Genomic DNA, 24907 nt, shown 5'->3' with positions numbered 1-24907 from the left:
GGCAAAGGCATTGTGTGCACAAAACAATCAAGGCTGCTCCCACAGTGAGTACCAGGCCTGCCTCCGAAAACACTGCTCCCACCACAAGCCACAGCCGAGCAGCGCTGGCTCAACCAAACCAAACCACACCAGTTTAAGGCTCAGGCCGGAGTCTGGTGTTCGTTTAAATAAATCTGGCTTTATGAGAGAAACATGAAAATAGCTGGATTTAATAAATTGGCTGAAAATGCAATGGCAAGAATGACCATGAAAAATTCTGTTACATTGCAAGTGACACTTCAATAGCATTTATTTGCTTTGGGTTGAATTTGCTAAAACTGTAAGAAATATTATGGTCTGAGACAATTTTCCATGAAGAAATTAATTTTGACAAATTTTGATCTAAACAATATGAATAGGAATAATTATTTACAATTACAATTGTGTTATATATATTTGATAATTTCAGTGAAAACTAGGGAAATGATCATATATATCAATTACAATTTTTATATTCCATTTAACATTCCTATATTGAACAAAAATAATGATAACATTAAAGAAAATAATTATCATTTTTAAGAGTAAAAAAATATAGTTAAAGATGTGACAATTTCAGGTTTCCTTTCATTTTTTTTTGCTATTTCTTCTCCTTTAATTTAAAAGAGAGAAAACATCCTCAATTAAAATAGATGCAAAGTAATCTTAGTCAATTCAAGCCCCAAAAATAAAGCAGAACTGTATTTATTAATTTGCTCAAGAAAAAGGCCTGCAATACTCTAACAACAGAAGTGGCAGGTTGAATATCTAGAGCTGGATGATTTGGAGCAGGAAGAGGATTGTTGGAGAAAATGGAGGGTGACAATGGTTTTGACTGCAGCTCAGTGACTGGGACTGCCACACACACACACACACACACACACACACACACACACACACACTTGGGAACAATGGTGGAGATGGGGGGGGGGAAGGAGCGGCGAGACGCCTCGGCTGAACCAACACACAGCACACCGGCAGGGATAGGCGAGCCAAATCTGCCACAAAGACACGCTAAGCCTTCCTCTCTTCCTATCTCATATTACACACACACACATGCCTTCATTTTAACAGAAATTATAGGATGGTGCAATTTGTGCTTGACTACAGGAAAAACATTTTATCTACTGTCCAATGCGAGCTAAAATCGTTTTTGCACTCAGTCACTGCAGCCTTAAACCAATTGCAAAATGAGTTAAACAATTGTGGTCATCTCTTACATTTGCTTTGTATTACAGCATGGTTAAAAAAGAACAGAAAAAAGATCCAAATATGCCCTTCAATGAGGCACATCTTTTTCAACGTCATCTCAACTTCTCCTTGAGTGCTTAGGAGGAGTGGAGCAGAAAGTGAGACTCTTAGTCCTGCCTGGTGCTGCTCATACTGTAGTGTGCATCATCCATCACATTTGGGTCGTAATTGAATGACAGGCAGAACAAAAATCGATTAAAAGGTAACAAAGGACGGCGTTGGATTTCTTTGCAGCGCTCACTGTCTCTGCACCGCACAAACACAAACACACACACACATGAAACACAGCCTCGGCAGATGTTCCCTGGGACATGCAAGCAAACCAGGCGTCCCGTCATCGCCATCGTCCTGCCTGGATACAGTGGCAGCCGAATGCCAAGTGCAGCCCCGCCATGTCTGATTTCACTGCGGCAAAGACGCGACTCGACGACAGGAGCACACGCGCGTCGTTACAAGGCGGGGACGCTAATCGAATACAAGGGAAAGTTTGCAAGGGATTAGAAGTTCCAGCACCCAGTTAGATGTGTCTCTCTGTTTTTTGGGGGGTTTTTTTCCCCCCCACTCTGACCCGATCCCTTCCTGGTTTTCTGGATGCAGATTGGGCAGCCGGCAAACCATGTGACTGTTCGGCTTACATGTGACATATCTGTAGAGCTTCGGTCCTGTTTAACGATGGTTATGGAGGAGAGAAGATACAGACTTGACTTGATTACCATTACTGCTAATTAGGCTTCGACTGATATGGGGTTTTGAAGGCCAAGACACTGATATTTTTAGACTTGTGTCTCAAATAGCTCATATTTTCTGCTGACATTCAATATCTCTAAATGTGACCTTTTTCAAAAAATTACAAATAGTCACTGTTCTCCCCAGAATTGTATTCTTGTCATGGTGGAAACGCCTCTGAAGCTGCATTTAGACCGTCGTGAGACACTAAAACTCTCCACTGAAACCCAGACTGATGCAATTCTTTTAGGGTGTGCAGCTCTTTAAGACGGGGTGACCCACCTATTTAATGGTAAGGGACACTATGGGAGACATTAAGCCTTTAAATGAAGAATTAAAAACATTATTTAACAATTAAACGAATACATAAAATGTGCAAAGAAAATAAAATTTCACTGCGGGGTTTACAGCCTGTTTTTATGTAGCTGTGGTCAGGGAGGAGCCTCCATCATATCAGTGGATGAAATGACTGGCTGATATCCGATTCTCATTAAAAGGCCAATATCAGCCCGATATATCGGCAAACCGGTCTAACCCCCCGTAAACCTCCTTGACGCATGCTCATGCACAGACATACTAACTTAGACACCGTCACTCATGATCCCTTGTCCCTTCTCACAGCCACAAAGGCCTGTGGCGCCCTCCCTCAGGTCAAGCCCATAGGCTCCGGCACAAAGCACAGAGGGCATCATAATCTCCTAAACCCCTGGAGTCGGCCCTGCTGAAAATCCACAACGCTAAGCAGATCCAAAACATCTTCACTACATCATCTGGCCTGTACCGTTTCACTATATTTGGCTTTGTGTTGGCTGATGTGAAAATTACTTATCACATTGTTGATTTAGTTAACAAAATCTGAGAGCTTCATAATTAAATCTGCCAGTTGTGATAACGATTGTGGACATGAGAAATCGTCTTAAGAAAACTCAACGCCGTCTCTTCATCCGACAGGCTCGACATGAAAAGTTATGCTAATTTGCGAGGTGAAACGTCACGCGGGACGCCTCTGTAGATCACAAACTGTAAGAAAAGCTATGATCATTCTCTTTGGCTTTTCAAGCGCGCACCATCACTGTCACCAAAGTCAAACATTAAGCTTTCGAAGGTGCTTTAGAAGGTGAACTGGAACAATGGGCCCTCGCCATAACCACTACTCAAAGGGCCATTTAATTAGGTGTAGAGCAACAAATCCTCCCTTTTCAGTGGCCGGACACTTGTGGCAGTGGAGTGGAGTGTATCGTCGGTGAAAGACTCCCGTCATAACACTAGAGGAGTGTCCCCTCCCTCACAAAGACACACACTGACTCGCTAAATGCCCGTGTGTTAACAAGCCCATCGTCTGCTTCTCTAACTCATTGTCTCTTGAATGAGTGCTAATGGAGAGACAAAACAGCAGCACACACACTGAGGCCCTCCTGCAATGTGCTGCTCTTTTTATGGACCGGACACTTGTGTTTATAACCTGAGGGACGACTCGCCATGCTTCAGCTTGTCACATGTCGGGTTGAGCCTGAACACGACGAGAAACTCCAAAAAATGTAATTAAACAGACAGTAGAAAAATAGCAAGTGTATATTTCCAAATAAAATGAAAATGAAAATGAAAATAAAATGAGTTCCAAAAAACTGTATAAGGCCTTCTAAGATGAAAAGGCTTAATTTAAATTCACAAAAGAATGTAAGAAAATATTATAAATTCACTATTAAAAAGCAAAATGTTAAATACATTTTAAATACAAAAAAATGCAGCAGTATTATATATACACTAAATGTCTCCAATCTTTCATAAATTAATAAAAAAGAATTTTTAGTGAAATGTTATTTCTTGCTATCATAGCCTTAGTTTTTCTAATTAAAACAAAAATTTGACATTTGATTGAATTAAATGAAAGTAAAGCCTTTTTTGCCCTGTTTATTTACTTCATTATATTTTGTATGTTTAATTCAGTAAAATTTCACTTCAATGAAATAAGCCAAATTGCAGAGATAATTTTCAAATGGTTTTGGAATAATAAAAAAAAAAGCTGATATGTTACTGAGCTAATCAAACTTGTAGAGGCACACTTTTCGTAACCACCTAGTTGTATAAAAGACAAAGTCACTCAGACTAGCGCTGGATCGGGTGGTGGGCTCTAATCCTGGAGGACAAAACCAGCATATCCACCGAGACAAATCTTGTTTGATGGATCCCTGCTGCTAGATCCAGCCACAGCACTCCAGTCTGGGAGGCCCATTGTGTAAGAGACGCTCGAGAAGGAAACACACTCCAAATTTATTAGAAACGGGACTCCTCAAATACAATATTAATTCAGAGACATCATAATAAAAGCAAATTGCCTTAATCCAACGTAGGCCCATGCAGATTCTCTCAATGGGAATACACAGTTTTAATGCCCTTGCTACAGCATTTATGTCCTTATATAATCTCAGCTAAAGAAACTATTTATTGCTATCCGTATTTATTAATATTCTGTGCTGTCACCTACTGAATTTAATATGTATATTTTAACTGCAGATACTCTAATAAAATATTAGTGCAAATATTTTCATGATTGTGCATGTTGCAGGGCATTCTCCTTTTTAAAGCAAATGCATCACATAAACACATAAGAGTCCCATTTCATTGTCAGATGTAATAAAATAAAAAATCTACCACTGACTGCTCTATAAATTTTAAGCTTTTCATTATTTGGGTATTATATAGTAATAATTTCTTGGCCGGCTCAACAATAAAAAAAAAAACTTTGAAAAACAATCCAACTACAAAACTGAAAGCCAAACTTTCTTCATTCTGCTCGAGGAGGACGATCATCTGGTTACAGAGACGGTTTGGGTGGGCGAGAGAGGGAAGTGAGGGTTAATAAAAGAAAGAAAGGATTTGAGAGAGAGAAAAAAAACAAAACGAGGGGAGCACTGCAACACTGGCGTCTCCCTGGGATTTAGCATGGCTGTCTGTGTATGTGTAGGACAGAGACAGCGACAGAGAACGAGACGGCGCTCAGTGTTCCCAAGTGCTCAAGTGTATCTAATTGTGCGAGTGCAATTATGAGCATCTGCGGGTCCTTTTTTTTTTTTTTTTTAAGCGTTAAGTGTGTATGTGTAAGTATGGGGTGAACGTGTGTGTTGCTGCTGAAAATGCACTCGCCTCTCAGCCTCTCTGGTCTGGGGGCCGAAGCTGGGCAGTGTCTTTAAGCCAGGCTCTGGGTCAGTCCAAACACTGGCAGCCATTCATGACCAGATCAAGTTGATGTGAGAATCTGTCCCTCCTCTGCCCCCCATTTCCATATGAATGTGGAATATGCTAAGGAAAAAAAACAAGCAAGATCCTTGTCCCGGGGAGCCACCACAGGGTGAGAAAACACACATTTGCGGAGTGGACTCTAGATCCCCTCCATGGCAAATAACAGGAGTAGTGGCACCGTAAGCGCATTTAGATCGAATAAAAAAAAAAACATGAATACACTTAGGTGCATAACAGCTTAGATACATACACAAACACCCTCTCTCTTTCTATCTCCCCCCCACACACACATACAATCAAACCAAGCCAGACAAAGGTCAACCCCGCTGTCAGCCCAGCAGCTTATGAATCAAAACACAAATGCATACACACATTCAGACATGCTTTATCATAAACACACACACACACACACACACACACACACACACACACAGAAGGGACAGCTCCATGCAGGCTACATCCCAGCACCTCAGTAAAAAGGGGTTCAGCCAGACAAAGAGTCCGCACTGAAAGACAAACAGCGGGAAGCAAGGAAACGGCAACGGACGCAGAGAGAGGAGGGATGAACGTACGCGTCAAGCGACCCCAGAAGCGAAAACAAAAAAAACACCCTGTGATGGAGAAACAGCCGCGGATTGAAAAGACGAAGAGGAAGAGTGAAAAAGGAAGAATAGCGCAGATCTGCATACCCTGGATGTCCCGCATCCTCGCTCCTGCTACCTGGCAGGCCCGAGGTGAAGCCCTCGGCGCGTCACCGCCGCGCCGTCACGTGTCCCTACATGTGTCTCGGCCAGACACGGGCCTCCGTACGCGCACACAGACAGTGTCGCACGCTCCTATTGTTCCCCTCCGTGGGCTGGCCGGAGACAAACCCCCAGTCCCGTCTAGCTGTTTAAAGGTGGGCTCAAACCCAGAGCGATGAGGCCATCTATTACCGAGAGGGGAGGGGAGGGGAGGGGAGGGGAGACGGAGACCCCTAGATGGGGGGGAAGAGCTCAGTCAGCTTTGGTCTGTGACCGCCGACGAGCACCGGGAGCCCAGAGCCTGCCGCCGCATTCTGGGGACACAGATACACTGGATCTCAAAAGTCTGCACGTCATTTCAAATGTTTTTAGTTTTTACTGCCTTGAGGCCTGAACTGAAAACCCATTAAATTAGATTTTTTCATTTTTCATTTTGGACATAGTCGGGGACGGAGGGTAAAAGGTGGTAAAGGTGCCCACCTTTTATTTGCAGAATAGCTTACCTTCCTTTTTAGGCTGGCATGAATCTTTATGAGGTAAAACCAGAGTATGCATAATAGTAAGTAGAAACAAACTGATGTATGTTACATAAAACTAGGATCTTTTTTAGGGAAAAAAAACATATGTTAATGCTTTGGTTTGATTCATTTGTGTTTCCATTAGTGGTTATTTGCCTTCTGATGATCACCGACTGGGGGGTCATAGTTTCAACACTACATCACTGAAAACACTAACCAGCAAAGTCAAGATCAAAACAACAAGCTACTCATTTCTGATAATGTATTAAAAATGGAAAAATAACAGTGCATAAGTGTGCACCTTTCATTTCATACTCGGTAGAAGCACCTTTTGCTTTGATAACAGCGGTAGGTCTGTTTGGATAAGTCTCTGCCACCTTAGCACATCTGGATCGAGGAATTTTCTCCCATTCTTCTTAGCAGAAGAGTTCAACATCACTCAAACTGCAAGGGGACCTATAGTCTGATTTAATGGGTTTTCATTTCAGGCTTCAAGGCAATAAAAACTAGAACATTTGAAAGGGTGTGTAGACTTTTGATATCCATTGTAGATGCAATCATGCAGCAGTGAAAGGCTCCAGTGTGATGTTAATGAAACTTTCACAAAACAAAAAGGAAAAGATAGGTGGAAATGTGTATAATAGAGTTATTGTTGCTTTCGCTCATTCGGTCCTTAATCGTCAACAGTGATGTGTATGTAAAATAAATAACTATAAAACATTCATAGCTGGCCATGGTGCAGTAATCATAAACAGAGTAAAGCAAGTAGCCCTCTACTTTGCGACAACATTGCAGGCTAATTTGATTATAACCGTCTCATGTGCGAGCTAACTGCATTAATGTAAATTTGGAGAGTGACTTTCCGTGTTTCTCCCTCTGGTCATTTTCTTTCCCTTTTTCTGTCCTCGTCATCTTGAGAGGACGAGGACTGGGCTCCGTTCCACAAGTACCGGGGTCTCGGGCGCGGCGAGTCGCGCTACTCGGAAATATCTGTCACTGCGGATCACTGGGACACAGAGAGACGTGTATGTGTGTGTTTTTATTTAGACGGAGCCAATCAGACAGCGGGGATTTCGCCTCCCCTGGTCGCCCCTTGAAAGACACAGGTGATATTTGTTAGGACCAGTCGCTGCGAGGCCTCCTCCCATGTATACACAACCTGATGATATTTAAGCAAGTTTGATTATGCTGCTATGCTGGGGTTGGTTTATTATTTTTCTCTATAATATCCTGTGAAAAACTTCCGTTGTATGCTGTTTCAGTAACCCTGACACAGTTTAAAAAATAGACTCTTGCTCTCTGTGATATTGCAGCAGTGATTTATTTTCCTTATGCAGACTTCAGTCTGGTCTGGTTACCATCAGCCCAGCGCCGGCCACCTGTGCCCAGGTCCCTCCTGTATTTACGTTGCGATAATCACAAAGGGGGATTTCGACCAGATTGCGCGTCTTATCTACAAAACGCGCTCACTCTCGTCCGGATCAAAAAGTTACAAGAGACTCGAGACAGATTCAAATCCTTCAATGTTGGCGCAAGATTTTGAATCGTGTCAAAACAGAATCAAAGAGAAAACCAAAAAATAGCACAAAAAAAGGGGACTGTGGATTTTTGTGGCAACAGGGACAAAAAATAAGGGGGGGTTTGATTTTATCGGACTGTTTGGACAATGTCCCGCTGGGTTGTTCTGGGTCCTGACTGAGTCGTACTGTGTGACCCTCTCCAGCAGCAGGCCCAGCCTCTGCCAGCTACACAAACAGTGGGAGAGAACATGACATCACCCCTCTATCATCCACTAGATACACTCGAGGCTCACAGTTCAGCAGGTTCAAATGCTCAATGCAGATGGAGGCTAATGTTAACTCACTGAGGCAAGGGATCCTTCGTACTATAGGCACCGCTTTTTTACTTTTTTTCCCCCTAGCGCTGCCCTGTTTAACAGACGCTGGAAGTCATTACAAGGGGATTGTGTTACTGCTTGGTCTGAGGCATTTCTTTTTTCTTTTTTTTTGTCCCCCTTTCCCCTCTCCCCCACCCTGAAAAAGAGACAAAAAAACTGGTGACAGAGAGAGATCCGCTGCAGTTTGACCATGCTGGATGTTGAGGGACCGCACTCTCTCTGCAGGCATGTGGACGATGTCCGCTGTAAAGTAAGTGAGACCAACCTCAGCAGGAGTAAACAGAGACACAAATCTCTCTTCCCCCAGGGTGGCCCAGGGAGGAGACATCAATTCCCGCTCGCAGTCACCACTCCTCCATTCAAACGGATTTCATTACACCCTCGCGACATCACACCCTTCAACAGCTAACATGCGGAAATGATTTTGGATTTTGCCTCTGTTTTGATAAACAGGTTTTGGTGAAGGCTCCGGATTTGACAGTCGGCGAATGTCAAACGAGGGTATTGTTTTTTTTTTTTTTAATGGGTCAGCCTCAAAATGGGGTGTCATTATCACGACATAAAACTGTCATGACCCTGTGATGCATTTTTCAATTTACCTATAACGCGAAAAGGAGTAGTTTCTGACAGGAAAAATACAACCTCGTCTGACCGGGACATGAAGGCCGGTGGAAGAGAAAGAAAGAGAAGGAAGGAAAAAAAACAAAAAAAAAACAGCAGTCCACCATTTGGCCCACAATCTATTCATTGCTCCCGTTTAATTTCTTTTGGGTGCATAATCCTTTCACTTTCAATAGCAAATTTAACAGTCCCTAAGGCCTAAGCACCAGACTGGTCAATAGAAAACCAGACAACTAATTACTGAGCGCACCACGCTCTCTTTCTACCCCCCCTCTTTTTTTCTCTCCCTCTTTCCTCTCTCTCCAGCAGCTGTGGGGTTCATGTACACAAGAGCAGCAGTCAGGCAGTATTAGGTTTCCACTTCCCAGATCTCCCTTAAAAGCCTGTCCCATAATGGCCCTTCAGTCACACAAACACGCATAGGGTTTCACACAAAAACACACACACACACACACACAGTTGCACAACCACATGTGAATATATAGCCATTCACTTGAGCCATTTTAATGATTCTTAAAATAGAGTTCTGTGTATTTGCCTGTCTAAGCTGTCACTGAGTTTGTTTTCTTATTTTTCTTTTTTCTGGTTTCTCTAGCAAAATATTTTTTATAATATTGAAATTGTCGAGGCTAAATGTGGTTTATGCATAAAGCTTGAATGTGTAGTTTCCTAGTGGCTAAACAACACTGTTATCCCAGGATACAATGGCGTGTTTATTGAGAAACAACAGTGTAAACCTTCATAATGTCTAGCAGTTAGACGCTAGCTTTAAGACCGTGTAATTACCATGTAATTCACTTCTTGTTTTCAAGTAATAAATTAGAGCACAACTTGACAGGCTGTTTAGCTAATAAATTAACTGCTAAAAGGCTGACATACATTCGACCAGACAGTGGTTAGCACTTTGAGTACCTAAGATATTATTTAGAAAGCATAATCAAAAAGGTTATACCCATAGGTAAACACTAATACAGTTGCATAATTACTGAAAACACAATTATAATTATATCATTGGCCATTTCACACAAGGGAGCTCAATTGTAAGTTGGTTATTCAGTAAAAAAAAAATTGGAAGAATGGAGATTTTATATCTTGCTCAAGAAAAGATACCCATCTTTTTTATTCCTCATATTGTCAATTTATAACCCTAAACCTAAACCCAACTCTAATTCTGAATTCACTCAACATTAAAAAGACAGTATGATTGATTATAGACTGACTATGATAACACAGGCAGACTAGGCACAGAAACCCCTCAGCTGACCCCTCTAACATATGGTACTTGTGGTGTTTTCAGATGAGAAAGAACTTATCCCCTGCTTCCCGTGAGTAAATGCTCTAGCTGTGACAATGATAACATGGTCATGATAGCATGTTCAGTGCTAACCCAGCCCCATGTTGTGTGGTGTTGTGACTGCTGTCCTATGCTTTACAGCCTCCCTCTATAAACAGACCCGCTCTCCAGGCTTTGATCATGACCCAACGCACACCAGCCACTCAGCACAGCCCCTAATTTGCTGATGGGTTTAAAAACTCCCTCAATTAAGATCACTTCCCTCAGATAATGGGAAGAGTTGGCCCCACTGTGACCTGAGTGGAGTGGCCTTTGTCTCACTCCTAATGTTTGTCTTAGCCTATTGTGTCTGCATTATCCAGCTTCTCCACCCCTCCTCACCACACAGCTTTGACGCGACAACCCACTGCACCACACTGGACTGCCCCCCAAAGAGGAAATACTAAATGTATGGAAGCCATTTCCTAGTGTACCCCTCAGCTCTGTATGGCCTCCCCTCCCCCACGGCCCTCAACCCCCCTGCGTCTGTGTGACCATTGAGAGGCCGGCGCTGAGACGGTTAAAGAAGCCTAGCTGTTTAAAATGGTGTAGAGTTAATGTCATGTGGCTAACGACGGTGGGCCCAACCCACACACACACACACATATAGGCAACTGACTGATTCCACAAACAAGACCTGCTCCCCTCAGCTCGCAAACAAGGAGGACGAGCTCCTGTCTGCTCAAAGGCAAGCAGACAAATTGCCTGTGATCTCCTGACCCAGGAAACAGGCAACTGTCCAAAATAAACCCTTCTAAAATTGATGAAACACAAAATAAGACACATTTATTTGCGAAATGGAATAATATGTAAATTGGATCCATCAAGGCTCAGACAAAGATCAGCACTTTTCATAAATGGTGTTTAACTGGCTAAGATTTGGCAGTGAGTTTGGCCTCAGCATCTTTCACTAATCACTGGGACATTTTCATCGCAATTATATACAAAAAACTGGCTGCAAAAAATCAGAATGGAGACATATAGTCCACTCCTAGTATACTTTTCTTATTTTCTTGCTCACTCCTTTCTTTCTTTCTTTCTTTCTTTCTTTCTTTCTTTCTTTCTTTCTTTCTTTCCTTTGTGTCAGTAAGGACAGCTGGATAAGAAATGGATCACTGGTAAAGGGACACAGTCTCCATCACAGACATGACATCACCCCCTTTATAATCAACCCAATGGGGGCCATTTGTGGTAGAATTCAATGCTGAGTGTGTGTGTGTGTGTGTGTGTGTGTGTGTGTGTGTGTGTGTGTGTGTGTGTGTGTACACGTGCACTCTGCAGGCTAGCTGTGTGTAAGCAATATCTTTTTCTAGTTAAAACACCAACATGTTGTTCTAGTTTGCCTATATTTTTATGGTAATAACAGGTTTTAACTAAAAGTTTAATGAAGGGTATTAGTTCTTTGCAGAAAACAATGAAACTAAATATCAGTCTTATTTTGTTCCATGAACCATGACACCCACTCTAATCATTAATAATCCCATGAAAAATGTAAGTTATTCATATGACCATGAGTCTATTGTCATTATGGTTTTAGCCTTGAATGACGCCTTGCATCCATCTATCCTTGAGACCATACCACAAAATAAGTCATGCTCATGATCCATGAAGACAGGATTTTCCTTCACTACAAGAATGAAGTTCAAGTTTGTTTCCATGTCTTGACTGGAACGCCTCAGAACATTCACAGTGACGAGAAATGGTATTCGTCACCCTTGGGTCTCAAAGATGCATAACTTAAGATTCATTTTGATCTCACTCAAACAATCACTATGGCCTTGGATGAGTATTGTCGCTCCCACTGTAATGAGGAAAAAAAATCCCTCCCTTCCCATCCCTTCAGAATCTCACTTGACAACTGAATGCAAGACGCAAGAGCTCAGTGGAGCTCGAGACGCCTCATCAACTCTGTAAAACTTAGTGAAGAGGCTGGATGATATGGATCATACGGAGGCTGAACATATCTCCACTCAGGGTTCACTCATTCCAGAAAGAAGTCGCCCTGCTGGTGAAGGGACCACAATACCACTCGGGGCTGGAAGGCCTCGACCACATAGGCCTGTGAAAGTGTCAACAAGTCAATTGGAAGGACTCATGGATCACGGAAACCTAAGTTTCTTATCAAAATAGCATACAAAAAGTATGAGCGCATCTCAGAGACTGTGTGCAGGAAGACTGTTGTGCTCTGACTGGGAACTAGGTGAGCAGATCCTCTTCTCAGTCTCACTAGTTGTCACAGTCTGAGGATTCAGTATCTTAGGCAAAAACAAGGCCTTTGGACAAAGCAACACAACCATGTCATCAGTTTTCCACTTAATTCAATAACCACAGGGAAGGTATGCAGCTCGCTCATGTGCTTGGAACAGAACAGCCTGCGAAGAGGAAAACCCTCTTATGAAACGTGATGATGTGATCTTAGATCAAAGTGATCTACAGGGTTATATGAAGCAGTTGTCAAGGAGTGCTTCAGACGCAGCCCAGACTGAAACGGCACATCGGTTTGATAAACTGTAACACTAACAGGCGCAGCTTCACAGCATCTACTGCTTCATGAAAGACAAAGATGGACTTACATTTTAATAGTGTTTGCCATCCAAACTGGGACTAGACAGTGAAGTCAAGGACAAGAGTGACAGAGGAGGTGACCGGGTCAACCTGTCTGTCCTAACATCCAGAAAAGTTTCAACTTATGGGTATTATTAGAGTGTGTGGAAGGTGTTCTGGTATACTATAAGGCATAATTCCTGTTAGATGTTTTCAGCAGCAGGCTGATCCATCCTCCTAGAGATCTGCAGAGATGGGTAATGGCTCAGGCCAAATGAAGGACCTTTACTAACCAAGCTCTCCAAAGGTAACTGCAGAATCACCACATGGATCATTGCGTTGAGAACGCTCAGCTTTGTCCAAGACATTCTCAGAGTCAGGATGGAGCGACCATCCCGCCCCGACCAGCAGATTGATGAGGTCCTTCCAAGGGGGTGATGCCTGTGCCAGTCATATCTGTCTCTGTATTCACAAGGGACAAGGGAGCTGGGGCAAGATGGAGTCAATCAGGCCCCTGTTATCTTGGTTTTCTGGGTTAGAGGCTCCTAAGGCTGCATGAACAGCTGCATTGTTGGAGCAGCTTACCTCATGACCAGTCTCATCATATTCCTTCCTGGGAGAGTGTGGATTAACAGCCACACATGCTGTGCCCAGATTGGTCAAAGAAGCCATGTCCCACTCAACTGGAGGCACGTCCCCTCTATCTCTTAACTTATCTTTGTCTACAGTTAGCAAGGAACTGAAATGTGTTATTGGGTGCACCCTACATCATCTTCACAATCACCGAAGAGATGCCTTCCCAGAGCTCTCCAGCTGTGGTAAGGATCTGGACCCTAAATATCTTTGCTACACCTTGGAGGCAAGGTTGTCATGTCATTTGTTCCTCAACATTAGATTAAAAGTCTTGTTCAAAAGTCAAAGACTGGGGTTTTCCAGAGCTGCTGGCACTGCCTGAATGCTCATGGCTACTACAGAGGGTGTTGTGAACAAAACAGAAGAGGCCATCAGGGTTGTCCCTGTTGTCCTCCTCATGGGGAGGTGGGGTCCTAGAGTAGTCCTGCTTCTGTGCCTCACCCTACTTAAGTGGGGAACTCTAAAAAAAGCTAATAGCACGTTGAAAAACACAACACAATGTAAAGCACGCAACTTCTCTCTTCTGTGAGTGGCATGGAGAGCAGCCTCCTCCTATTTCCTGAAGCTGATCCTCAGTTCCCGCTGGCTTTCTGAGTTTCTGTTTTCATCCTGAATGGCACCTCTGTCAGTCACATAGCCGCGGCAGGCTAGCAACTAATAAATCACTGGTACTAAGTGAGCTTTTCCTTTCACTGCTTGCAAACAACAACCAGGCTAATTTATAACCAGGGGAGGCATGAGGGATATGCTAAAATCGGTTATGGGGGTAAGGCAGGTCAACAGATGACATATATTCACCTGGCATAGAAGACAACAAACAACTCAGAACATCTACAGACAAACTGCAGATCATATGCACTATCAATAAAAATATAAAGTACCTCCTAGCCCAGATTCAAATAATCTCTTTCATGGGATGTTGGACTGAGTCATTTATTTACTCACTTAAAATATGCTTGTTCTTATTCAGGCTGACAGAGGACATCCCCTTCTAACAATAGTGCGGTATGATTTGTAGAACTGCAGAGTAGCACGAGGGATAATTGCATTCTGAACATGCTGCGTAAATTGTAGGTGCAGGGAGAAAGTCGAGATGAATGGCATCAAAACCAGTGGTAATGGATCAGACTCTACAGAAGTAAATAAAGAATATGCACAATAGCAAACTCTGGTGGCTCTAAGGGCCTACGAAATGAGATGAGAGGCAAAGCAGTGCACTGTTACCAATTACTTTTCCATGAATAATACACAGACAACATTAAGGGTGCCAGACAAAACAAACGTGTTCATAAGTTGAGTTTGGATCTTCATAATGTTGTGAGAGTTGACTTATGAATAAAGACCTATGAATAAAGTTTTGACACTAGGGCTTACCTGTTGAGCAAGCAATCTTCAAATTCATATTGCTCATTATAAAATCTACTTGCCAGTATTGAACAGGCAAGTTAAATTTCCAGCTGCAGTAATGCTGCATGCTTGAAGCAGCAGCCACTTCTACCAAAAATATAACTTTTTGACAGTAACTTCATGAGTCCTCATTAAAAAGGTGTGCAGTTCTGCTACTTCATTAGATTGTGACCTACATGCCCGAAATAGAGAACTAGATTCTGCAGCAGACACAGTTTGTGTGTATTTATAAAAGAGCAGTGGTGGCGATCAAGACCCACCAAAGTCCCTCCTCATATACTATAAGTTATACCTGCATTATGCCGCACTGAGAGCAGGGCCCAAAATAAATTCATTCTGGCTCAACTCTGCAATTTTGTCTTTCCTTAAAATTGCCCATTTTGTTTTAACACCAACTTTCAAAGGAGAAACCACAGAATTAATGCCGGTCGAAATACTTAATTTCCATGTTACTCGGCTGCCTAATGAATGGAGGGAGCGAGGGAGGTATAGAATGAGTCAGACAGGGAGAGAGAGACCTCAAAGAGAGAAGGGAGTGAGGTCAAAACCCCAAACTGCCAATGAACCATCGAAGTGAGATACATAAATCAAAGCTCTGAACTCCAATAGGTTCCTGAAAGTTCACTCACTTACTTAGCTGACCTCTTTCACTGGGTTTTCATACTAAAGTTCTATGTTAGTTTGTTAACAGGCTGAAAAGACTCCTCGTGTTTTCTTAGAGTTAATGATATTAAGGATTGCCAAGTAAAGAAGTTTTGTCCCTCAGAAAATTATGATTTATTTAAAGTAAATACAACTGTACGGTATTTCTTTAAGATGAATCATTTTACATTACCACTTATCTGTTGTGATACAATTCAGAGGGCATTTTGCTTGTAAAACCTACCATAAACAAATGGAAACAAATGTCAGAATGCAGCTGTATCATCTATATGCAACTTTATTGTTCAACAGTTATTCCTTACATTTATCACATAATAAATAAATTCAGTGACTATGCAGTAATACAGTAGCTGCGCTAGCAGCAACAATCTACCATGACCAGTTAAGACATGCTACAGAGATGAACCAACTGCTAATAATCTGCAAACAAGCGTCCTTTCAGCAAGCCTTTTTGTTCAGTCAGGATTCATGGAGCATAACGTTCTGGGCTGACAAAATCTAGATTGTGATCGTGATCTTGGGATTATATGGTTCTGACTTTTTCTTTCCTATCAAAATTTAAGTATCCACATATTCATGATTTTTGAATGTTATTTTTTGTGGTGTTATTATTATTATTTTTTCTTTACCTTTTTTGGGTTAAATATTTAAAGATAGAAAGTACATAACAGTTTTGCCAGATGGTGATGGTAATTTGATGTCAAAACTTTGATGCTCAATATCTCAGAACTGCACTCCACCCAGATAGAACCTTATAATTCCAAGCTCACTAAATAGTGAAACCTCACTGTGCAGCTGATCAATTTCAATTAGCTAAATAAGCAGCCTCCACAATGAGTCAGTTGAAACGTGATTGTTTCCAAGTTTTGCGGCAGGCACATGTTTCACAATGACCATGTCATACTAAAAAGTTTACAGAGCCTCTGTGCTGTGCTTATGTCTGGGCTAAGTGCTATTCTCTTTCACCCCTCCAGATTCCCTTCCCCCAGTCCCCCACCCCCACCCCACCTCCCTTCTCTTTCTACCTTGACCCTCAAACTTGGTACAGATTCAAAAGCACAAAGCCCCCTTGTCACCGTAGCACACCAATTAATTGTTACGATCAAGCCTGAACTTGAATATACTTAAAGAAATCCTCACCCAAAAAAAATAAAAATTAGGCTTGACTTTCTGGTCAAAAACAGAACTGGAAGTACGGCAAAATAATTTACAAAATAATTGTTTGCAACATGTGGATCAAAAGCAACGACAAGTGAACAAAAGAATAATCAAACACATTGCTGAGAATTCAGGCATACGGAGATTCCTGTGTGTATATAACTTCCAAAAAGTGCTCAAATGGAAAAAAAGAGAGAGAGAGACAAGCACTCACCACATAGATCCCGACATCCGAGCCCAAGAATGAAAGATTCCTCTCTCTTCTATCTCCGATCCACTTCCATTTTTCTGAGCTCCCATATGGCGCCCCCCACCCCTCAGAGAGGCAGAAAGACAGATAGAGAGAGTGAGAGAGAGACAGAGAGGCAGAGAGAGAGAGAGAGAGAGAGAGAGAGAGAGAGAGAGAGAGAGAGGCGATAGTCCTGGTGTGGAGATGGGGAGGTGGAGGGGACTGTTGCAGCTGTGCACCCCCGTCAGTATCTCCTCAAATCCAATCCTCTCCTCCATGTGTGTCTGCAGCACCGCGGAAAAAGCCAACGGAAACAAAGTGATCCTCTTACACACAGCCCAGAGAAAGAGAGAGAGAAAGAGAGAGAGGGAGAGGGAGAGTGAGAGGGAGGGAGAAAGAGAGAGAGAGAGAGAGAGAGAGGGAGGGATAGAAATATAGACAGAGAAAGGCCGAGAGAGAAAACAAGTGGGCTAGTTAGAAGGCCGGGGCAGCTGGAGAATAGCAGGTTCAAGTTTTCAGCGTTTCCTTTACTTTGTCGTGGAACTCCTCAGCTGGCTGAGTGGGAGGGAACTAGCAAGAGCTTCTAGGAAGGCAAGGAAACAGTGCATAATCCCTACCAGCTTCCTTCTACCCCCACTTCTCTCTCTCTCTCTCTCTCTCTCTCTATCACTCTTTCCCTCTGTCTCTCTCTCTCTCTGGTAATACGCCTGGCTGCAACAACCCCCTCCTCAGGGCGCTGGAATGCAAGGCAAGAGTTTCAAGAGGCCCAGTTAGACAACCCTCAGAGTCAGTGCACCTTGACCCTCGGGTCAGACACTGTGTGTGTGTGTGTGTGTGTGTGTGTGTGTGTGTGTGTGTGTGTGTAGGAGGGCTGGGGAGCTTTAGTGTGTCTGTGTATGCTTAAATTTGTGGGGCCAGCTTTGCCTCATGAGATCACATATCCGTACCCGGACTGCCACTTGACAAAGATAATACTGTCTCACATCCACACCACAGCACTAAGTTACAATCAATGTGATATTGACTATTGTTACATGCGCACAATGACTGCCTTTACCCTATGAGAGTCATTTTATTAAGCTGTTTTAGTTGGGAAAGAACGTTACGTTGAAGGACCCATATTATTCGCTTGATTTTTTTTTCCAAGTGTTGTATGTCTCAGGATAACAGTATTATGTTTGTGTTTTTTTATGTTTTTCAAATAAAAATAGTTTAGAAAATCAGGTATGTGAGTGAATAATTTTGAGGTTTGAGGTTCTGGCAGATTGTAGCATTAGTCACATTATTGGAGAGTTATAATGTGTTAATTGACTGTGGAAGCGAGTTATAGTACAACATGCCTTCCATGTGTTGACTTGTTGATGTTTACAGCTACTATCTTTGTTTACAGCTACATTTCATGCCTCTTGAGTCTCTGCAATGAATAACCTGTGGGAATGCTGCCCCAGAACAACAGAAACATCATGAGAGTAAAATGACTGTTGAAGATAGGAGGGAAATTGCTGTCACTTGCAGCTTATGGCAATTGACATATTCAACAACATATTCAAACACTGTATGCCAGTTGGTATGCAAAAGGGAATTTTAATGGGGTTTTATTTTAGCAATTCAAAGACACTGTCAGACTGATTTTGTTTCGATTTAAAGTTATCGACTTATCCATGCACGTTTTTTCAGGAGATTTCAGACTAGCTGCGGTTTAAACCTCACAACTGGACTTGGTTTTGTTTGGAAGCCCTCCCTAAACAAGTGCTTAAATCCTTCCAATCAGGCAGGTTTGCGTCATTTGAATCAGGGAAGCTGGTACTGTCTGCCAGTCAGGGCCCAGTATTGTGGCTGTTCTGCATGTAAGAACCTATTCTTCAAATTCATTCAAGTGTCCCTGCTAATACGGGTCTCTCCTGTCCTCTCTCTCTCTCTCTCTCACACACACACACACACACACAAACGCACGCACCCACACACACACACACACACACACACACAAATGGCAGTACACACCATTTGGCAAAAGTAAGACATATATTTACTAATGTGTATGCGAATGAGTGTTGTCTTCTTTTAGTATACAGTATTATTAAGATAAAAACATTAAATTCATGCAGCAACGCAGATGGGCGGTATTTCCAATACATTTATTTGAAATGCACATTTAATTGCATTTATATGATTATTTGCAATGACAGTATTTTTGCATTTCAAAGAGTTATATAATAGGAACAAATAACATTAAGACAAAAAAAAACCAGCTCAATGCTATGATAGTAAGAAGCTGAGACTACTGATAACTTACTAAAATAATAAAAATCAAGCAACTGATCAAACCAATAAAACTAGATCATAAGGCTCATGCTCAGAGCAGTTGAACATCTATGTTTTCGCTTCACTCAGACTCAAACCAGAAGGGTAGCTCTAACAGGATATCCTGTTCAAGGGATATAATCTACCCTCTATTATACATCCACTTGCAGGACCCAGATGTCCTTATATCATAAAATAAGATATAATGAGATTATATATCCCATATAAATGGAGACATCTAGCCCAACAGGACGATAAAAGGTATTTACATAACATCTGGGTTACATACATTTTCATTTTTGCTGAAATTTGCATAAGGCACTCGGTAAGATTTTGTATTATTCATGGAAGTTAGGAAATAGCTGTTTCAAAGAAGTATTTTCAGTATTTTAAAAATACAAAAATACATGAATTTTAATTAAATGCATGTCTTGCCACTAGTTTTTTGTAATTTGATACAAAATTTTGATGCATTTTTGCTCCTCCTTGGGCACCAGTGACTCCCTCTAGCTGAAAAAAGACCTCTGATGTTAGTCAGCAAATTGTTAATCACTGTTAAATGTGTCACGAATACCCTTACTGATGAGTTTGTTTGTGCTTTATTTAAACATAGCTGAACTGTTTAAAATTTAGCAGACATTGATTTTTAAGGCCATGGCAGTGAATATCCTCTATTATATCTCATTACCATCTGCTGACTGGGGTGACCTGTTCCGTCACGATGATCAAGCTAGCTAGCTCTTATCGCCAGTCTCTTATCTTTGTAATGTTACAGAATATTGCACACTGGGTAGTTATCTGAGTTCATAACAGCTGATAAACATAGAAAAATGGGACCGCAAAAGTTAAATTTAAAGTTAAATGACAGCAGTCATTGTTTTCTGTGTATTTGTCAGGTTTGTAAAGTTTTTAGATTCATCCAACAGTTTAAATGTGGGGAAAAACAGAAACAAACCTGAAGACCTTCAAAACTGCATGTATCTTATTTGCATATAAAGGAACTTAATATCATGTAAATACCGCTATGAAGGATGCAAGAACGAAATGCCTCTGTAATTTGATCTCTGAGAGCAATCAATCACTGACAGCTCTTGATCAGGTTGTGTTACGGAAAGCTATAATGTTGAGCACCATCACAAATTGTCAAAAGTCCTTGCTATTCTTCACCGGAATTCTTAACCTGAGGGAAATATCCGCAAATATGTTTTATGATTAACACAGACAAATATTAGAGGAGTACTGAACTTGTGTCCTCTGGCTAGAGCCCTAATTCATCCTTACTTTAAATAGGCACTTGTCCAACCCTGTTTTAAAAAGCAAGGCATGGACCTCTATACTTAGTAATTATTGACCTATTTCCAAACTTCCATTCTTATTAAATCTAAGAGACAGTTGTTTATTAGTAGCTAATGGATTGTTGACCAATAAAGTATTTGACTATTTCTAATCACAGATCTAGAGAGACTACTCCTCTCACTTGAGACTTTCTCCGCAGCTAAACTGATTTGGATTGTATCTTTCTAACAGACTGTTTTGTTTTGTATTTTTTTAATCAGTTCAGAGAGCTATGTTTTACTGTTGGCACAAGTAAAATGTGGAATGCCTCAGGGTTCCATCTTGGGTCCCATTTTGTTCTGACTTTAGATGCTACCTGTGCGTCATTTCATTCACGAACACGAGTGTGTGCTTTTTCATCGTTATTCTGATGACAGCCAGTTTTAATTACCCGTAAATCACAATGAAAGCCGTGGATTGTGGACATTAAATGAATGGTCATATTCTAGCACCTATATTAAATGGGGACAAAGCTGCCCACAGTTTGTGTGCTCAAAGGCTTTAAAATGCAAACTTATGCAGAAATATATTTGTTGTGTAAAAGAGCAAATTCTTTTTGATTGGCAATATAAAGGCAATAGCTTCCCTTGTTAAAGGCACTAGCTCCCAGCACACACATGGTTTGGCTGACTAGTCAAGTCATTAGCTGCATTATTTAGTTCCTGACTAATCATAAAGAAAACACATTAACATGTGACCAGACACAAAACTGGTTTGACAAATAATGATCAGCACTGAATTATATTGACATTTGAATCATCAACTAAACTCAATTCAATATCCAAACTTGCCCAAGAATTTACTTTACTTATCTCTTTACGTAGCTTTTATGTCACAAAAATAGATTTTAAAAAATCAAATAACTGCTTAATTATGGCATGGGGAAAATGGCCCCATAAAATGTTCTGTATATCCATCTCAAACAATGCAGTGTGATGATTCTAGGATTCCATACTCAAACTAAGATGTATTGGGAAAATATTTTCTTTTGCATTCTCCTTTAAAGTAGCCTATATTTCTTCTCAGGCTCTTATTGCATCTTACTAAGCATTGGCCCTCATGATTTGTTTAGTGTGTTGTCGCTACTTTTGAACTGCAATTCCATCAAGATGTTTGTTTATAGCCTGCTGTTAAATCTCAGCCTGTTCTGTGTAATCAGTTTAGCAATTTCAACTCAGCAATTGGAAAATTGGTGGATATGACTTTAAAAGGGCCGGGTCTGAGCCTAGAACGTCAGCAGGGGCTGAGCCTGAGGTAGACGTGCATCCAGGTTTTCGGCCTAGCATTGGACTAAAAATTTAGGCCCTCAACATTGTTCTTCAGAAAAGGGGCGGTGTGTTGTTGTTCTCCTTCTTAATCTTATTCTTCTTGAAAGATTTCAGGCAGTCTAGATGCATCTCCAGCCTACTGCTGCCCTCCACAGGTAATGAATAGACATACCTAGAGCCAGATTATGAACACTGAAATTAACTGAGGAGCTGTGTATTTTCTACTCTCATTCTCTAATGTATGCATTTCAACATTAAAATAAAAAGCAACAATAAATAGCTCTTTTATGCACTTTTAGGTGTTTTGGAAATAATTAATTTAAACATGAGATCTGGCATTAGCAGGCTATGAATGTGTAGGAAATATAACATGTGCTCTTGCTTTTTGTGACAACTCACTAATAAACTAACTCATAACTAAACTATGAGCCTATTTCTCAGACAAGTGGAACACACATCATATTTCCTGTGCAAACATGGGCATATTGTAGCTATGCCGCACTCAGCAAGTCACAGGAAAACATATACCTTTACATCTCTCAGGATTTGTTTCTCTGATTCTTAATGTGTGGCAGCACCTGTCTCCAGGTTAAATTTCACAGCAGGCTACAGATCTGTAAACCTTTGACGGCCTTTCTCCTCTACATGGGAAAAATGACACTTTTTGGATATTACATGCACGGCAAAGTTAGGCTCATAAATAGAGCGGTGTACAGACACTGATGGAGATGCTGAGTAGTTCGGGAGTCTTGTTTCTCTCTCTCTCTCTGTCTCTCTCTTACACACACACACACACACACACACATAAATAAGTGAGTGTATTATATATAATTATCAGCGAGGTTTAGAAGTTTTGGTCTGTGTGATATTACATGCAAGGACTCACAGTAAGAGAGTGAGAGTGTGTGTGTGTGTGTGTGTGTGTGTGTGTGTGTGTGTGTGTGTGTGTGTGTGATGCAGGAGCATCAATTCATTAAGCTAAGCTATGGAAAAATCCCTACATCTAATATATGGCTGTAAAAATTCCAAATCCTGTTTATACTGACTCAATATTTGGGGACAAGTGGACCAAAGATGTAGGTCACTATCACAGCTTAGAACAAACATTGCTCCTGAGTGGTCATTGGTCCCTGAATGTGATTTCTTTTGGACATATCTAAAACATGTTGCATGATCTTTGCCTTCCATTATAATGATAAAGACTACAACAACAAATGTGGACTCATATAAGGCTTAGGGCTAACATATGGTCAGTACCACACCTTGCCAAAGCTGCTCAGTTGATGGAGTGCTGGATGTAACAGACTGAGGTTTGCCCCGGCTATATGACTTCTCAATTAAGACATAGCAGATATACAATACAGGCTACTTATCCATCTCCTTCTCTTGCTTTCTCTGCACACAAACAAACACTTGGATATACAGAGAAGAAATACGAAAGGAAAACCTAAAGCAAAAATGGTTTGCAGGTAAGGCAAGGACATGTACACACAGCTAGCTTGATTAAGCTAGCCAGCAGCTAACTCATTAGCCAGGTCAGCGGTCACCCAGGTTACAGGTATGCTGACAGACAGCTAAATTAGCCATCATTTTTCATTATTCACACCTTGTCACATTATAAAAACCATTTAAAATGTGACTGCTGCTAAACTTACTAATTCATAATTGTCACTACAACTGAATTCACTAACTTCATCCCAATTGGCAAATGCAGGCTATTAGAATGAGTATTGTAATTAGGCTACAGGTCTGACTCTCACCTGTTTCCTCACATACAGTGTAGACTTATACCATTCAAAACCAACAACAACAAAAATCTTCCCTGAGATAAAATCTTATCAAATGGTGGTCTGTGGCCTAATGGGAGTATATTTGGTGGTCCATGACATGAAAATGATTGAGAACCCCTGGTGAAACACACAAACCACTTGGGAAACCTCTACTGGCATATCCTCTCTTTTCTGTAGTGGCCAAAAGCATATGACATAAGGGAGCTTATTTCTTTGCACTTTGTCTTCTATGGATGAAAAACAACCTACACAGACCTAATGCAGTTACCACATCCACAGTGTATGAATTTGGTCTGTAGAAGGAACATAACTTAATGATTTATTTATGAAGATAAAAGACAATGAATAAAAAGTGACTTTCCAGCGGCTTTAAGTTGTAAAATTGACTAAACTTTGGAAAACTACAGCCTACCCACTTCTCCATTCTGTCCATCAACAAATTAAAGAAGCCAATACTCCAGACTCCAGAGATATGGAGCTTATTGCTCTCTACACAAACAAAATGTATCAGCAGAAGAGACGGAGCCCCTGCCTCTCTTCAGTAGTAGAAATCTGTAGCTGACTTTACAACAGGGAATGACAGGGAAATGGAGGACGTGAGGCTGAATCTAAAGCCTCTGATGAAAATGAGGTAGCCTACAATTACTAACGGCTGCTTGACTGGACTCACCCCGTGGTTTTCTGCCCGTTGTTTTGGTGAGATGTCAGCTCCAGATGAGGGAGAGGAATGATCCCAAGCGTTGTTTTATGGTTGGCTGAGACGGCAGTTTTCCTGGCAGCTTGCGTCTTCTGAGCAACATTTCTGTTCTTTCATCCCTACAGCGATTACAATGTGCGCAATTGGCAGTGACCTCATTGTTACAAGGTTTAGCTGCACTTTACACCTGATGCACATTTGTGTTTTACATTAGTCATTGATAGATTACTGATGATTGCATCTTATTGTGACCTATTGTAAACTAATTGTAAAAGTCCTGTAACTTGGCTAAAGTTGATATAATATCCGACTAAAACACTATACAGCCAAATGACGCAAATTTCTCATGTAACTGACAATGATTGATAATTCACGAGGTACTTGCATGATAATTACATCATACTTCATAGCTGGAAGTTAACTGTTAACTGTAAAGCGACTGTAAACAGGCTAGGTGAATACGCTACAAAAAGCCTTGTCATTGAGGTGCGCGAAGAAATGAGGCAATAAATTAGCGTCGAAAGTGTCTGTAAAC

At 41.3% G+C, this 24907-nt stretch overlaps 1 long non-coding RNA gene across 1 annotated transcript in view; it reads right to left on the bottom strand.

The window, feature by feature from the left end:
* Positions 1 to 17332, bottom strand: part of LOC144541791 (uncharacterized) — a 49686-nt gene extending 32354 nt beyond the window's left edge. The window contains exon 1 of the long non-coding RNA XR_013506852.1: positions 16967 to 17332. This is a non-coding gene — a long non-coding RNA (uncharacterized LOC144541791). The remainder of the gene's footprint in view (positions 1 to 16966) is intronic.
* Positions 17333 to 24907: the final 7575 nt, after the last annotated feature.

Source organism: Centroberyx gerrardi, chromosome 11 (genome assembly GCF_048128805.1).
Source record: "Centroberyx gerrardi isolate f3 chromosome 11, fCenGer3.hap1.cur.20231027, whole genome shotgun sequence".
In the NCBI taxonomy this organism is placed as follows: Eukaryota; Metazoa; Chordata; class Actinopteri; order Beryciformes; family Berycidae; genus Centroberyx; species Centroberyx gerrardi.
Note: the sequence above shows the minus strand (reverse complement) of the source record. Positions and strands in the feature narration are given on the sequence as shown.